Raw genomic sequence first — 17,233 nt, 5'->3', positions numbered from 1 at the left:
TATAGCATGAATTCAAGCCTAAACTCTGCCTTGAGGTTTAAATATCTCATTACATTCAAACACATCAGGTTTTCTAATGTCTTAATTTTCTTAGAGACACCTCTCTGTAGCCTTCTGACCTGCCTGCACCAGGCCTGCTGCAGAGCTGCCTCCTTGAGAGCTCCCTCCACTGTCCTCTGGGCCTGCCTCCCTCCCTCCTTCCCTCCTTCCCTCTCTTTCTTTCTTCCTTTCATTTTTCACTGCAAAAAGCTCTATTGTTTCCATTTGGTCCAATGCATGGGAGAGGGCTCCAGAGTGGTTAAAAGGATGCCTAGTGGTTTCAGGGAGAGACTCAGGCAAAAGCCAGACACCAGAAGAATGCAGAGGGGCCCCTCAAAGGCCTCAGCTCCAAAGGCTCCTAGTCGTGCGGGGACAGCCAATCTGCGGAGGTGAGTAAGGTGCTCACCCATCTTCTTTTTAATCTGCACTCGAGGATATTTTTCCATTGCTTTTCAGAGAGAGTGGAAGGGGGGAGAGAGAGAGAGAGAAACATCGATGTGAGAGAGACACATTGACTGGTTGCTTCCTGCACGCTCAGGGCCAGGGATCCAGCCTGCAGCTGAGGTACATGCCCTTGGCCGGAATCGAACCTGCAACCCTTCAGTCCATGGGCCGACACTCTAACCACTGAGCAAACCCGCTAGAGCTCGCCCATCTTCTGGATGAGTTGCACCACCTCCTCCAGGACGTCACAGAGCTGAGGGTCTATGCGGGCAGAACCCAGAGCCTGCAGATCCAAAAGGGCCCGGTTCAGGTTCTTCTCTGTGACCATGGTGGCTTTCGTGGCGTCCTGAGTGTCACCCCACTCATCTTGGTGAGGCTTCAGCACGTCCTGGAAGGGACCTCGGCCACTGTGCTGCTCGTGATTTTTGAGAGACGCTGGGCGCCCTGCCACCTTCCTTGGCAGTCCTCGGAAGAAGTGGCCCACGCCCTCCAGAGCCACATTGTCGCGGTGGAATAGAAGCCCAGACAGAGTAGGTGTGGGAGGCCCGCAGGTGCAGGGCGGCCAGGCTGTTGACGCAGCCTCCAGCTCAGTGGAATAATTCTGAGGAACTGGGGAGCTCACGGTTGCTCAGCAATAAGGAGTTAGGTCCAAAGACGGTGTTGGCTGGTCTCCGAGGCCAAGGATGGCTGAGGTGGTTCCGAAAGTGGTGACTGGAAAAGAGCTTGCAGGCTGCTCGGAGGCTGGCAGAAGGCGCCCCTGGGTCTGTTCCATCCAAACACTGTTGAAGCAGGAGACGGATCCGGGACCGCCGAGGGCACTGTCCCTTCACGTCTTCCTTGGGCCGGGTCCCTAGTTTCCTGGGTTCTGTGTCTCCCCCTTTCCTGCTTTATCCCTTGTTTGGGCTGGTCTATGCTCTAGAACCTTGATAAGCGAGGGTACATTTCTGAGACTTTGCTGTGTCTCAAACGCCTTCATTTTACTGCCACACTCTCGAGTTGGATGGAGAATCGAGGCTGCCAGCCCTTCGTCCTCCGCGTTTGGACCCTGGCTCCCGGGCAGCGCGGGGAGGGCCAGCTCCGGGCTGATGCGCACGCTCAGCAAACCCCTGGCCCTGGACGCGGGCGGGCCCCTCCCTGGCCCCGGTGTCCTGAAAGTCCTGGCCTGGACCTGTGTCATTCACTGTGTTGGGCCCATCAATCTGGAAAGTCATTTCTGAAGTTTATTTCTCCTTTCCTGTAGAAATTTGTATTAAAAGGACAATCGCCTAGGTCAAGAAATAAAAGGTTGCCGGCCTCCCAGAGCCCAACCCCAGTCCCGGCTGGCCCTGCCCTGGAGGCGCGATGGCCGTTTCCACTGTCGTGATCACCGTCTTCGTGACTTTCTTTATGATCCTCTCCCGCGGATCACTCTCAGCGACCCAGCTTGGCTCTGCCTGTTTAGGACTTTCTGAAAATGGGCTACATGACATTTACCACCTTCACCACTTCCAAGGGCACAGCTCAGCAGTGTAAGTGTCTTCGCATGTTGTGTGACCAGCTCCAGGGCTCCTTTCACGTCCCCAAACTGAAACTGTACCCACTAAACAACAACTCTCCAGCCCTCACCCCCCAGCCCCTGGCAACCACCATCTACCTCCTGTCTCTACGAATCTGACTGCTCCGGGTGCCTCATGGAAGTGGAATCTTACAGTATTTCTCTTTTTGTGACTGAATTATTCCCCGTAGCATAATGTCCTCCAGGTTCATCCATGTTGTGGGATTATGTCAGGATTTCTTTCCTTTTTTTTTTTTTTTTTTTGGTTGTTGCTAATCCTCACTGAGGATATTTTTTCCATTAGTTTTTAGAGAGAGTGAGAGGACAGGAGGGCAGGAGGGAGGGAGAGGGAGAGAGAGAGAGAGAGAGAGAGAGAGAGAAACATCGATGTGGAAGAGACACATTCATTGGTAGCCTTCCGCACATGCCAACCTGGGCCAGGAATCAAACCTGGGACCCTTCAGTCTGAGGGCTGACGCTCTAACCCCCGAGCCACACAGGCCAGGGTGAATTTCTTTCCTTTTTAAGGCAGAATATTCTAGTATTTGTGCATGTGTAACATTTTTATTTATGCATTCATGCGCCTGGCCTCTGTCTTTTCGATATTAGAGGTTTTCCTGGAGTGTCGTGGGTTTCTGCTCATACCTAAGTGCGGGCCTATTACACAGCCGACGTGTGGGCGGGCCGGTGCTGTGGCTGTCGCTGTAGGGAGACCCAGCTGGCCCCCAGGGAGCTTCTGTGTCAACGTCTTAGGGCCTTTCTTCTTGGGTTGGCCAGATTTTCTGCAGAAGACTCTTCTAGTATCCTGCCTGAAGGTGCCAACTTCTGCGTCCTTTGTGGCTTCTGCAAAGAAAATCTGTTGACTTGTCATTTTTTCCACTGCCAGCTCAAGATTCCCCCTTTCTCAGTTCCAGTAAATCAGTTACCACGGGTTCACTTAGTACCTGTCTTTAAAAAAATTTTTCCAATGGTCTTCTGTCCCTTCTCATTGTTCTTGTGGGTTTGTGGCATTAGAAAAACCTTCCTGCCATTTTACTATGGTGCCAGCAGGAATCAAGGTAAATACACGTGTTTAGCCTACCATCGTTAATCCAAGAGTTCCAGTTTTCAAAATTAGACCTTTTTTTTGATGTATAAGATACAAACATCCAATTTGTTTGTGACTAAAGTTTCAGAGGAGGAAGGAAAAAATTAGGGCTTCAGGAACACGGGCTGGGTTGGGTAGGTAAGAGGTGCGATGAAAAACACCAGAAGTGGGAGACAATGAATGGAATCAGAGTTGTGTGAGAGGAATATGTGGGCAGATTACACAGGAACCCAAGGGCTAGGACAAGGAGACTGGGTTCCTGTTAGGAGAGAGCTCAGGACTTTATCCTGCTTCTCAGCTTCAAAGTGTGGCAGGAAAACATTTACACATTTGAATGTCAATGAAGACATTTACAAATATAGATAAAATGTGATAATTCATACCCTTTCCTGATAAGATCCCTGATTGGTGTCAGTGACATCATGTGATAGCCCCAGTTATGGTTTGGGTGAAAAAGTAGTTCAGGGTGTCAGGATTGTGCCCCAGGTTTGAGCATCATAAGTGGATCTGACGGAAAAGAAAAATCTTACCAAGGGCTCAGCAAGTGCTGGAGACATGAACATGAAACTCACTTAGCGACACGCGCAGCCACCTTTAGTTGACATGCTAGACTGGAGACGGTGCTGCGGAGGTGCCCTTTGCGGAAAGGACATCGGCGCGAGGAAGCGCAGAGGCCAAGTGCTCGGGTCATCGTTCGCAACAGTCTGTGGAAGCTACTGGTGGGCGTTTTGAACTTTTGCCTCTAAATATCTGTATTTCAATACTGCAACACAATTTTCATTTCATTTCTTTTTTTTTTTTAATATATCTTTATTGATTTCAGAGAGAGGAAAGGAGAGGGAGAGAGAGAGAGAGGGATAGAAACATCAGCGTCGAGAGAGTCAGTGATCAGCTGCAGCCCGCAACCTGGGCCTGTGCCCTGACCGGGAATCGAACCCTGATCGCCTGGATCCTAGGTCGACGCTCAACCGCTGAGCCACGCCCGGCCGGGCACAATTTTAATTTCAAGTCAAGACACAATTTCCTCAATTTGTTCAACTTATAAACCTTTATAGGAAAACCAAGCTGCACCTGAAAAAAAGTATATGCCAGCTCCCCTTGATGGAGTTAAGTGGTTGCCTGCGAGCATCACTAGCATTACTCAGCATTAGCACAGTCCCTGAATCTTTGGTGTGTTTCCTGGGCGTGGTTTGAGGTGTTTTACAAACATTGTTAACCCGCCATCCCTTATCAGTGTTAAAAGTACTAGTTAGAAAGTGTGATACTAGCAATAAATAATTGTAAGTCATAAGAAAATGGTGAATGGTCATGTGTATACGAGATGCATTTCCCGCCATTAGAAACCATTGCAAAGAACAGAGGTCTAATTATGCAACCTGCAAAAATGTGTCACTGACATTAATCATCAAGAGAAGAGGAAACAGCCCGGTTGGCGCGGCTCAGTGGTTGAGCATCGACCTAGGATCCAGGAGATCGCGGCTTGATTCCCGGTCAGGGCACATGCCCGGGTTGCGGGCTCGATCCCCAGTCGGGGGCGTGCAGGAGGCAACCGATTAATGACTCTCTCATCATTGATGTTTCTATCTCTCTCTCTCCCTGTCCCTTCCTCTCTCTGAATCAATAAAAATATATTAAGAAAAAAAAGAGAGAGAAGAGGAAAACATTGGCAAATGCTTCCCATGCCTATTAGCTTGATATTAGTTAGAGCCCACTGTACAGGTTGTTGGCAGAAACTAGTATCTTGTGGTTGTAGGTAGGCCTGAGGTCCCCATTTCCTCGCAGCTGTCAACTGGGGGCCACCCTGGGCTCCGGGAGGCCTCACTGCTGTGCTTGCACAAGGCCTCTCCCTCCCAGAGCTCGCAGGGAGCCAAACCTCTGACTTCTCCCCCTGCCACGTCTCTCCTGTGTCCAGCTGGAGAAAGTTCTCTGCTCTTAAAGGTTTATTTGATGAGTTGGGCCCATCCGAAGAAGACAGGAGGGTCTCACTATTTTAAGGCTGTAAACTTTATTACAGCTGCAAAGTCCTCTCATCTGTGTAAGGTGACATAGTCACAGGTTCCAGGGATTATCTGTGGACATCCCTGAGGGGGCATCCCTCTGCCTGCCATGGTGTCAGGTGGCTTCACAGAGCAGAGTTTGCCTCCTAGCCATGCTCAGCCCCAGCACCTGCTTTTCCTCCTACCTCCCTGGCTGCCTTTTTTTTTTTTTTTTTAAACGGTTTTATTGAGGTATAATTTATATCAGGGCTGGGGAACCTTTTTTCTGCCAAGGGACATTTGGGTATATATAACATCATTCATGGGCCATACAAAATTATCAACTTAAAAATAAGCTATGAGCCCGGCCGGGCGTGGCTCAGCGGTTGAGCATCAACCTAGGATCCAGGAGATTGTGGTTCGATGCCCGGTCAGGGCACATGCCCGGGTAGTGGGCTCAGCCCCAGTCGGGGGGTGTGCAGGAGGCAGCTGATCAATGATGACTCTCTCATTGTTGATGTTTCAACTCTTTCTCTCTCCTTCTCCCTTCCTCTCTCTGAAATCAATAAAGATTCATTAAAAAAATTTAGCTATGAAGAAAGCTCCTAGGTTTATTGACTTTCGAGTCCCTCCTGTGATTGCCTTGGCAGGGCCAGACCAAATGATTACAGCCCGTGGGCCAGACATTCCCCACCCCTGATTTACATTCATTCATTTTATGTGTGCAATATAATGACTTTTAGTAAATTTAAGGAGTTGTGAAACCATTACCACAATCAGGTTTTATTATTTATTTTTATTTTTTGGTTAATCTTCACCCGAGGAGAGTTTTCCCATTGATTTTTAGAGAGAGTGGAAAGGACAGGGAGAGACAGAGATAGAGAAAAACATTGATGAGAGAAACACATCGATTGGTTGCCTCCCGCACCTGCCCCGACTGCCAGGATGGAGCCGAAGTATGTGCCCTTGACCGGAATCGAACCTGAGACCCTTCAGTCTGCAGGCCCATGTTCTAACCACTGAGCCAAACCAGCTAGGGCATCATGATGAGGTTTTATATCATTTGTATCAACCCACTTTCTTTGGCTGCCTGCGAAGTGCCCACATTTAGCATATTCTTCACCAGGTGCGTAGGCACACACCTCAAGTTGACATTGGTTACCTCAGGGCCATGACATGGAGAGTTAGTGGGGCAGCGGTTAACTTTTTCCTTATGAATCTTTCGGGATTTACTATACAATGAGCGTGTATTACTTTGGAGATTAAAATTCTTAATTATGAAAACATTAAAAAATAATTCTTTCTTTACTGTTCTTTGGCTGAGCAATAAAGGAGATGCTTCGAATGCCAAGGAACAGGGCCCCATCTGGGTGTTTCGTGAAAGACCCTTCAGACAGAGACAGATGCCAACGTCCCCGGTCTCCCACTTCTCTGTCACCACCCTGAGCCAAGGGGAGGTTCCCTGATGTTATGGCACGTCCTGGTCATGGCAGCAGGGTGTCGAGGCCAGACTCAGGGGCCATCTCTGTTTTCTCAGTTGCATTTCTGAAATAGTCTCATTTGAGTTTGCAAGAGAAAATCGGTTTTAGGACTGTTGCAAGGACAATACAAAATATTACAATGTAGTAGCCGTGAGATATTAACAAAGTTCCAAGGACGTTTGGTCTAGGTAAGTACTGGTTTTGTTGTTTTAATTTAAGCTTGTTTGTTTTTTTTCCACTTCTGTAGAACAATGATAGAAAAGCATGTTGGCTATTCAAAAACTAAAAGCTGTACCAGGTTTTTATAGTTTGAAGGAACAAAAGATAAATTTTGAATGGGAAATCTCACAAATTTCATTGTAAATCAGGCTTATCTGAGACGATTAATAAGTAAAATTAATGCAGTATCATCAAACTCCTACACTAGTCATGACTAATCATTTCATAATTATTAAAATATATTTCACAATTCTTGTAAAAACATGTTTATATTTTACTCATTTATTTTTGTTAATCCTCAGCTGGGAATATTTTTTCCATTGATTTTTAGAAAAAGTGGAAGGAAGGGAGGAAGGGAGAGAGGAGGGAGAGAGAGAGAGAAACATCTGTTGCCTCATGCACGTGCCTGGATCGGGATGGAATCTGCAACCCAGGTATGTGCCCTTGACTGGGAATTGAACTCATGACCCTTTGGTACACAGGCCGACACATTAACCGTGTTTATATTTTAGAAGGGTGATAAAATAAGTTGACAGCAAGAGAGCCCTTATCTCTTTTCATTGGATGGTAGGAAAATAGAGCATTTAATTCCTTAAAACTAAGATCAGAGCAAAGCTACATATAACCTTTAAAAAAACCCACCCAAATCTTTATTGAAATAAAATACATATAGCACACAGTTTACCTTTTTAAAGTGCACAGTTTAATGATTTGGTCCTTGGTGTACTCACAAAGTTGTGCACCAATTCCCATGATCTAATTCCAGAACTTCCTCATCGCCCCAAGAAAGCCCCCCACACTCATTGGCAATCAATCCCCATTCGGTCCCCACACCACAAGACCCTGGACACCGCTATATAATTTTTGTATCTATCGTGAATAGGCCACATGTAAAGTGTTTGTTTAATCTGATTAATTTTTGAGTTCTATTTTACAGACAGCTGTCTGGTCAGAAAAAAAGAAAAAAAAAAGTAACAAAGAAAGCACAGTACCTGACCCCCCGCAAAAGTTATTTTAGGTATTTTTAGGTTCAAGTGATTTATTTCAGCTTCCATTTAATTAAAGCCAATTTCTTATTAGACACCTTGGGGACATTACTGCTAACTTTACAGAAATAAAAAGGAATATGAAGGAATATTATGAACCATTGTATGCCGGTAAATTAGATAACTTAGATGGAATGGGGGAAAAAAACCTTAGAGAAACAAAAACTGCCAAATTTCAAGAAGAAATAGAAAATCAGAAAAGACCTATAACAGACTGGAAGAAGTAAAACTATTCAAAGATGACATGATCTTTTATACAGAAAATCCTAAGGCAGCCACTGAAAAATTAGAACTATATCACTAACCACCAGGGAAATGCAAATCGAAATCACCTCACACCCGTTAGAATGGTCCTGATTTTTTTAAAAAGCGGACAAAAAGTGCTGGTGAGGATGTGGAGAGATTAGAACCCTGTGCGCCGTGGGAGAATGTAACATGGTGCAGCCGCGGTGAAAACAGTCTGGAAGCTCCTCGAAAAACGAAAAGTAGAAAAATGAAAGTGATGATTCGCAGCCTGACTTCTGGGTATTTACCCAACAGAATTGAAAGCGGGATCTTGAGAGCTATGGGCTCATCCACGCCCACGGCAGCATGGCCACAGCCCCGCGCGGGGGCGCCTGGGCCTGCCCCGCTCGGCCTGTCCAGCAGCCTCTCTGTGGCAGGCGCCCCTGAGAAGCTCCCTCTCTCTTTAAACTCCTAAAAAAAAAGGAAAGAAAATATAGTACATCCGTACAATGGGATATTATTCAGCCATAAAACAACAAAAATGCCCTGTAATATGCTACAACGTGGGTGAATCTTGAGGACGCTATGCTAGGTGAAGTCCGCCAGTAGCCAAAGGGTCGCCCTGCACGAGACGAGCTACCTACAGCAGTCAAGTTCACAGGAGCAGAAGGCAGAGTGGGGGCTGCCAAGGGCTAGCGAGAGGAGAAAAGGGGGCGCTTGCTGTTCAGTGGGTACAGAGTGTCAGTCGCTGGAGATGAAATAGTTCTAGAGATCTGCTGTACAGCCCTGTGCTTCTGGTTAACAAGGCCGCACTGTGCTATCCCCTTAAACACTGTTGAGAGTAGACCTCATGTGTTTTTCACGATAATAAAGAATTGGAACTAATAAATAAGTTCAGCAAAGTTGCAGGAAAATGTGCACAAATCCATTATAATATCACTTGCAACGAACAATCCAAAAAGGAAATTAAGGAAACAATTCAATTATTTATTTATTTATTTATTTATTTATTTATTTATTTATTTATTATTTATTTATTTATTTATTTATTTATTTATTTATTTATTTATTTATTTATTTATTTATCTTTATTGATTTCAGAGAGAGGAAAGGAGAGGGAGAGAGAGAGCTAGAAACATCAATGATGAGAGAGTCATTGATCGGCTGCAGCCCGCAACCCGGGCATGTGCCCTGACTGGGAATCGAACCCTGATCACCTGGATCCTAGGTCGACGCTTAACCGCTGAGCCACACCCGGCCAGGCTCAATTTATTTATTTTTAAAAAATTTATCTTTATGGCTGAAAGGATTACAGATGTCCTGTTCTTTCCCCGTTGACCCCTTCTTCCCTGCGTCCACCCCGCCAAGGACTCAATTTATAACAGCATCAAGAACAACAAAACACTTAAGAGTAAAATTAGCAAAAGATGTACAAAGTGTCCATTCTGCAAACTTCAAATCATTGTTGAAGGTCTAAACAGGAGGAGTAATGAGGAGCCATGGCAGCTGGGTGGCCGTGTCCCCCCCCCAGGGAGCAAAAAGTCGACTCACTGCCCAGTGGCTGCTGTTTGCTTCCCAAATCCCGGGGCTCAGGCGCGGCTGTGGGGGAAGGTACAGACAGGTAACCAGCAATGAGGACTTGGCCGTCCCAATGGAAAAGCCTTATAAGCAGCCTCTTTGAAAAATGTATCTTGTGTAGAAAACGTAGAGGTTATAAGAATGTACAGCTTTTGTCCCTGTTTCTCTCTCCATTTACTGGATGCATTCATGGCAGTCACGTTACAGGTCTTTGTGGAAAGAAACAAAAAGAAATGATGAGGTGATTAAGAGAGCTCAGACGGTGCAAGAATCCTGCGTATCTCAAACATATGGGAGTAAATTATATAACTCCTATTAACCTATTTTACAATAAAAAAAATAAAGAAGGTCTGCCCTGGCTAGTGTGCTCAGTGGTTAGAGTGTTGGCCCGTGCACTAAAGGGTCTCCAGATCAATCCCGGTCAAGGGCACGTACCTGGGTTGTGGTTTGCTCCCTGCCCCTGGTCCAGGTGCCTGCCGGAGGATGTGTCTCTCTCACATCGATGTTTCTCTCTCTCTCTCCCCCTCCCTTCCACTCTCTCTGAAAAGCAATGGAAAAAATATCCTCGGGTGAGGGTTAAAAATAATAAATAAATAAATAAATAAATAAATAAATAAATAAATAAATAAATAAGATATAAATAGTTGGAAAGACATTCCATGTTCATGGATCAGAAGACATAATATTGTTAAATTGATCTACAGATGAGACACAATCTCTATCAGAATCCTGGTGACTTTTTTGTAGAAATTGACAAGTGTATCCTAAAATTCATATGGAAACTCAAGGGTTCCAGAACAGTCAAAACAATCTTCAAAAAGACAAAGTTGGAGGACTCACACTTCCCAATTTCAAAATTTACCACTAAGTTACAGTAATCAAGACAGCATGGTACTGGTATAAGGATAGACATATAGATAATGGAATAGAATCTAGAGTCCACAAATGAACCCATATATCTATGATCAATTGCTTTTTTTCTTTTTCAGCCATTTCCTTTTCTTTTAATACATTTTTATTGATTTTAGAGAGAGGACGGGAGAGGGAGAGAGGGGTAGAAACCTTGATGACAGAGAAACATCAACATTGATCCACTGCCTTCTGCATGCTCCCTACTGGGGACCGAGCCTGCAACCCTGACGGGGAATCGAACCGGTTACCTCTTGGCGCATGGGCCGATGCTCAACCACTGAGCAACACTGGCCAGGCACCAGCCATTTCTTTTTATTTACAGTTTGTGCTTAATGCAAATCAATTCTATAACATGAGAGGTTACTATGAAACAAAGCCTAAATACACAAACACCATATATAATCTGAAACAGATGTACAAGCATTCAGGTGTGAAACAAAAGGAAATGTTCATTCACACACACAGTAGCTTGAGATCTGTTGAATATAGTGTTCCTGTGTAGTTTTCTAAAGATGGAATTGAAGTGGGCAAAGGATCTGAATAGACTAGTCATTCCTTCAAAGAAAATATACAAATGGCCAATAAGCGCATGAAAAGATCCTCAACATCATTAGTCATTAGGGAAATGGAAATAAAAAGCACAGTGAGATTCCATTTCACAGCCACCAGGGTGGCTACAAAAAAAAGTTAGGTAACCCTGGCCTGTGTGGCTCAGTTGGCCGAGCATCGTCCTGGGCACCGAAAGGTCGCAGGTTGGATTTCCCATCAGGGCCCAGGTTGCAGGTTCAATCCCCTGTCAGGGTGTGTACGGGAAGCAACCGATTGATGTTTCTCTCTATCACATCAATGTTTCTCTCTCTCTTCCCTTTCCTTTCTCTCTCTCTCTAAAATCAATTAAAAAAAAACATTAAAAAAAATTAGGTAATACATGGAACCTCCTCCCCATCCCCAATGACTACTTCTGGTCTCATTGGCCAGTTTGAGGCAAGCAACCACTCCTGACTCAGTCACTGGCACAAGTAATAGGATTTCCATGACAGGGTTAGACAAATCATTTGAAGTGAAATGGAGTTCAGGTAGGTAACCACGTATCACCACTGCAGACTTCTGAAGGAAGTCCTGTTAGACTAGAGAATAGATCAGTAGGCAGAAACAACAGAAACTGCTGGAATGTGGCGAGAAAAATCACTAACTTGGATACTGGAGACTGTACTATCAACTTATTGAAGTCTAGAGGTCACTTCACTCTTTGGTCCTCAGTTTCTTCAAATGAAATGGTTCCTTCCAGCTTTGAAATATGTGGTTATATAAATTGCCTTGTAGTAATGGAAAATGGCTCACATGCTTGTCTGTGACTCAGTTAAGAACATAGAAACAACCTTTGTAATTACCATTAAAATATTATTACCCTAATATTTATGTACTTTAAGGCTCTTAGGCCCCCCGCACTTCCGCCACATGCACATGGAGCCCAGGGCACACAGAGTAGCGCACCCTGGTCAAGCTGGCACCCCGCACCTGGCTCCGTGCCTTCCTCTGCTGCGCATGGCACCTTCCCCGCTCCACTTACCTTGGCTCCCTGGCCCGGGCCCACCCACCGCTCTCCCTTCCTCCCCTCGGTCCCATCCTGCCCTGCTGCCCGGCTCCCACAGGCCCTCCAGCCGCCCCTATTCCTATGGACAGACGCATAGACACTTGCAGGTTCTTGAGCTTAGTCTGAGCTGAAGCAGGAAGCCTTAGTGTCTGTGGGTCAGAAGGTTACTCTCTCCTGAAGTGGAAACAGTAACAACTTTGGAACATGTAATGTGAGCTTGTACCAACAGGTTTTCATGGTGCTCACCAAACTATGACCATTGGAAATTCTCATGCCTCTGGGATCTCAGGTTCCCTCATCCAGCCTGCGCTGACTCAGTGCCCTCCTTCTGTGCATCTCCAAGTACAAGAATACATACCTGCACCATGAGCAGGTGCTTTAGCTTTGGAGGTCAAGCCAGGCTGATTCAGGTCATGCCCAGCTCAGAGTCAAGAATATAGTAAGATACGTTTCTGGTTTGTGTGCTCCATTCTGAATTTTGTTATACAAACCACATGCAGAAATCAATTGTATTCTATATGTTAGCAGTGAACTTTCAAAATTATAAAAATCAACCACAATGCTATTTGTAACAACATCAATAGGAAATGCTGAAAATAAATCTGAGAAAAATGTACAGTGTAAAAAAAAGAAAAAAAGACTCCTATATCATCAGAAACTGGTGATTCAATGTCAATAGCTGCCTAAATTAAGCAGTGTAGTCTGTGCTGTTTTTGTCCACCCTGATTTTTTAAAAAATATATCTTTATTGATTTCAAAGAGAGGAAAGGAGAGGGGGAGAGAGAGAGAAACATCAATGATGAGAGGGTCATTGATCAAGCCCGCAACCGGGCATGTGCCCTGACCGGGAATCGAACCCCGATCACCTGGATCCTAGGTCAACGCTCAACCGCTGAACCACACTTGGCCGGGCGTGTCCACCCTGATTTTACTTTGGGGAACTGTAGTGGTCATGATATTTGCCTCTCAACATCCATACTTTTTTGCTGTTGTTAATCCTCATCAGAGGATATTTTTTTCCATTGAATTTTAGAGAGAGTGGAAGAGAGGGAGAGAGAGAGAGAGAGAGAAAGAGAGGGAGGAACACTGATGAGAGACACATTGACTGGTTGGTTGCCTCCTGCACCAGCCCTGGCTGGGGCTGGGGATCAAACCGGAAACCCAGGTATGTGCCCTTGGCTAGGATTTGAATCCAAGACCCTTCGGTGCATGGACCCATGCTCTATCCACTGAGCTACACTGGACAGGGCTCAACATTCATTCTAAGCCCCCTTCTCAGTCCAGGTTGTTTGGACATGGTTGACTCCACCCTCCCAACTTGAGGAATATGCACTTGACCAAAGCTTGGCCACTCAGTCTATTCCATTCCTCTGGCCACAGGGATTGGTTCAAGGACAGGCAAGTGACCCCAGCTGGCCCAATGAGAGTTAGCTCATGACTTCTGCTGGGAAAGAGAAGCTCTCTTTTTCCTAGGGTTGCCCATCTGTAAAGGTAATGAACCTGGAGCTTCTGGTGGTCATCTTTGCCACCAATGGAGAGAACCTGCTCGAGAATTAAATACATAAAGAAGAAATCGATCTTGATGATCTTGATAGCATCATTTGAGCATCTGGATCCAGTCTCTGGACTTATCAGTTACATGAGCCACTAAATTCCTTTTATTTTGCCCCCATTGGTTTAAACTGTGTTTCTGTAACTTGCAACTCAAAAAGACCTGACTAATAAAGACAAATTCCTTGTTTATAGTTTGGATTAAGTGATCTGATGCTGTATAAATATGAGAGTAAAATCTGGATATAGATAAAAAGAGATAAGCTCATAAATAGCCACATAAAAAGTGAAAGTTATAGTTATTTTATTTATTTTTCAAAATATATTTTTATTGATTTCAGAGAGGAAGGGAGAGAGAGAGAGAGAAACATCAATGATGAGAGAGTCATTGATCAGCTGCCTCCTGCGCACCCCCTGCTGGGGATCGAGCCCGCAACCCGGGCATGTGCCCTGACCGGGAATCGAACCTCGATGTCCTGGATCCGAGGTCGATGCTCAACCACTGAGCCATGCTGGCTGGGCAAGTTATAGTTATTTTACTCAAGAGCTACTGCACCCCCTTTTCTTTCCCCATTTGGTTTACTGTAAGGAAGGAAACAGGACACCTTATGAATATTTGAAAACACCTAAAGACTTGGTGTCTATTTATTTTGTGTCTAAGCTGGAGTTGAGTGTGAAAGAGACAGGGATCTTACCTCAGACTTGGTGACATAGTACTGTTGGAGCTCAGACCCAGGATTTTGTTTGGACTCTAAGTGTGGGCTCTGGGTCTTGGTTTCATCACCCATAAAAAGAGGGAGCTGGGTTAAGATCACTTCTAGTACTGAAGTCCCGAGACCCTCTTGCAGAGGCCCCTAAGGGGGATTGCAGGAGGGAGCAGTACCATTTGGAGAGACCTTCCTGGGGCTGATGAGGCTTTGGGATAAAATTCTCTCTGGGGTCATGAGCGGTGAGCTTGGTTTGTCAATTTGAAACTGGAAGCTGATCAGTGGTGAGTCTAGTGTTCTGACAGTCCATCAGGGTGGAAATAAATCAAGCTGGCGCCCTCTTTGCTGAATGCCCTCTGCCTTATGTGCATATTGATTCTGCTTTTAAGATCAGTCAAACCAGGCCTCTGCGACTCCCCAGCGGGCTGTTCATCTCCCCTTGACTCTGAGAGCTGGGAAAGCCTGGGATGTACCTGGCTTCATGCACAACCAGATCGAGGGGCTCAACAAGGTCACCAACTCAGTCTCCGTCTCTTTCCCCATTCCTCACTCCCACTTGGGTTTTGTTTATTGGCTTCATTCTCAGGAAGGTTTTTCCCATATAGTAACAGAAATGGCTCCAGAAAAAAACATTGATCGGCGCTGCTTCCACCCAGGGCCAGCTGTGCTGGACAAGCACAAGTCCTAGATCCACCAATGCCATTCACGGAGTTTGGATTTAATTCTGAAGAATGAGAGAGGAATCTTGAAATGGGATTGGCATGGTCATACCTGTGCGTTAGGGGGGAGTCTGGCTGAGGAACAGGGATTGGGGGCAGTGGGGGAGACTGGAGTTGGAGGAGACTAGTTAGCAGTCTGTGGAATTGTTCTGGGCAGAAGTGAGGAGGGGTTGAACTAGGGTAATGGCAGTGGGGACAGAGGATGGACTGGCCAGGAAAAAAATGGTGAAGGTAGAGTGTATAAGAGCTGGTGGTTGCTTAGCAATGTTGGTGGGAAAGAAAGAAAGAAACATTTATGTTTATTGAACGCCAAGTGCTGGGCCCTGTGCTGGGGAAATGAAACTCAGTCTGGTGGGAGAGCTGGACTGTAAACATTTAATATCCAGTGTATCGTTACCATGATAGAGGGATGCACCAGGGGCCACTAACGCAGGGGAGAAAAGAAGCCATTAAAGGACTGGCTATGTGGGGGAGGGGGTGTCAGGGAAGACTTAATAGAGATGGAAAATTTGACCAGGGTCTTAAAGGATGTATAGGGAATGTAAGAGTTTGGTAGCAAAAAGGGTAAGAAAATTTAAGCCTGTGCCAAGGGCAAACAAGAGAGTCCAAAGAATTATTGGCCAGAAAAACCACATCCAAACCAAAGATATATTTAGTTTTGCTCATATAACCTTTTCAGAAAATTTTAAATTGGTTGCCAACATAGAAAAATCTGGAACTTTCATGTAAAAATCCATATTTCTAACTGGTCTTGGAAAACCAGGTTTAACTGCACAAGACCCACATTCCCGCATGACAACCAAATACTAGTTCAGCCACAGTCCCTGTTATAATTCATCTGCCCACATCAGCTCTTCAGGTACCTGCCTAGTTGTCTGCGATAATGGGAGACAGTGGAGTGGTTGTCCTCGTAAGCCACTAAGTTTTGGAGTGGTTTAGTCCAGCCACAGCAGGTAACCAGGGCACCCACCTCTGCCCTTCCCGTCGCCATCTGAGGGCTCAGCCTCTGAGCCGGACGGATGAGGGAGCGTGCTGAGCTGGGGTAATGATGGGCAGCAAGGCCAGAAAGGTGGGTGGGAAGGTCAGAAAGGCCTTTGTACACCATGCTGAGGGAGTTTCATCTTTCTAGAGTTTTGTAAGATCGCCGTATTATGACCAGGAAGGCGACTCTAGTGATGCTGTGAAAGATGAACGAGAGGTCAGGGAGCTACTGCAGTGGTCCAAGCAGTGGAGAGGAAGAGAGATTCATGGTCAAGGCTTCCTTCTCTGGGAGGCCCTCTCCCAGGTCGAGCCATTTAGTTGGAGGTCAGAACTAGGGAGCCACGGGAGCAGATTTGGGTCGCAGAGACAGATTGGGGGTTGTCAGAGTGTATAGTTAAAGCTGGGGATGCTGGTGGGTTGGGTGGGGAGTTTGGGTGGAGTCCTGGGGAGCACACTATACAAATCAAGTTAAGCAAAGGGGGGGCACTGCAGGGGATTAAGAGAGCTGCAGAACGAGGAAGAGAAACAGGGGACAGTGGGGCCTAGATGCCAAAGAGAAGAAAGATTTTGGACGGAGGGGCTAGCATCCGATAATCACCAAAACGTGGCTGTATGATTAATGTTCAGGGGGTCGCTGGCGGCCCTGGCGAGAGAGTCTGCGTGGAATGGCAGGAGCAGAGGTCAGACTCCGGGAGGGGAAAGAGTCGGCGGAAACGGGGAAGTGGGGGAAGTGGGGAGGGAGCGTAAACAGCTCTTTCGAGACCCGACTGTGAACGATGAGAGCGCGATAGGGAAGTGGTTTGAGGTTGCCAAGTTGAGAGAGGTTCTCCCAAACACCCAGGGGACTTAAGCTTGTTTTTTTTTGGTTTTGTTTTTCGTAATCCTCACCTGAGCTATTTTTTCCATTGCTTTTCAGAGAGTGGAAAGGAGAGAGAGAGAGAGAGAGAGAAAGAGAGAGAAATCATCGATGTGAGAAAGACACATTGATTCGTTGTCTTGGGGGCCGCGGATGCATCCGGGGTACATGCCCTTGGCCAGGATGGAACCCGCGACCCTTCAGTCTGCGGGCCAACGCTCTAACCACTGAGCAAACTGGCCGGGGCTTAAGCTTGTTTTTATATACGGGAGAGGGAGGTCTGT

The 17,233-nt window shown here is 46.1% G+C and overlaps 1 pseudogene; it reads right to left on the bottom strand.

The window, feature by feature from the left end:
- Positions 1 to 251: 251 nt before the first annotated feature.
- On the bottom strand, positions 252 to 1,694 carry LOC148093584 (ferritin light chain pseudogene; annotated as a pseudogene).
- Between the last annotated feature and the right edge of the window lie 15,539 nt (positions 1,695 to 17,233).

This window comes from Miniopterus natalensis, chromosome 3, assembly GCF_054644295.1.
Source record: "Miniopterus natalensis isolate mMinNat1 chromosome 3, mMinNat1.hap1, whole genome shotgun sequence".
Lineage (NCBI taxonomy): Eukaryota > Metazoa > Chordata > Mammalia > Chiroptera > Miniopteridae > Miniopterus > Miniopterus natalensis.
Note: the sequence above shows the minus strand (reverse complement) of the source record. Positions and strands in the feature narration are given on the sequence as shown.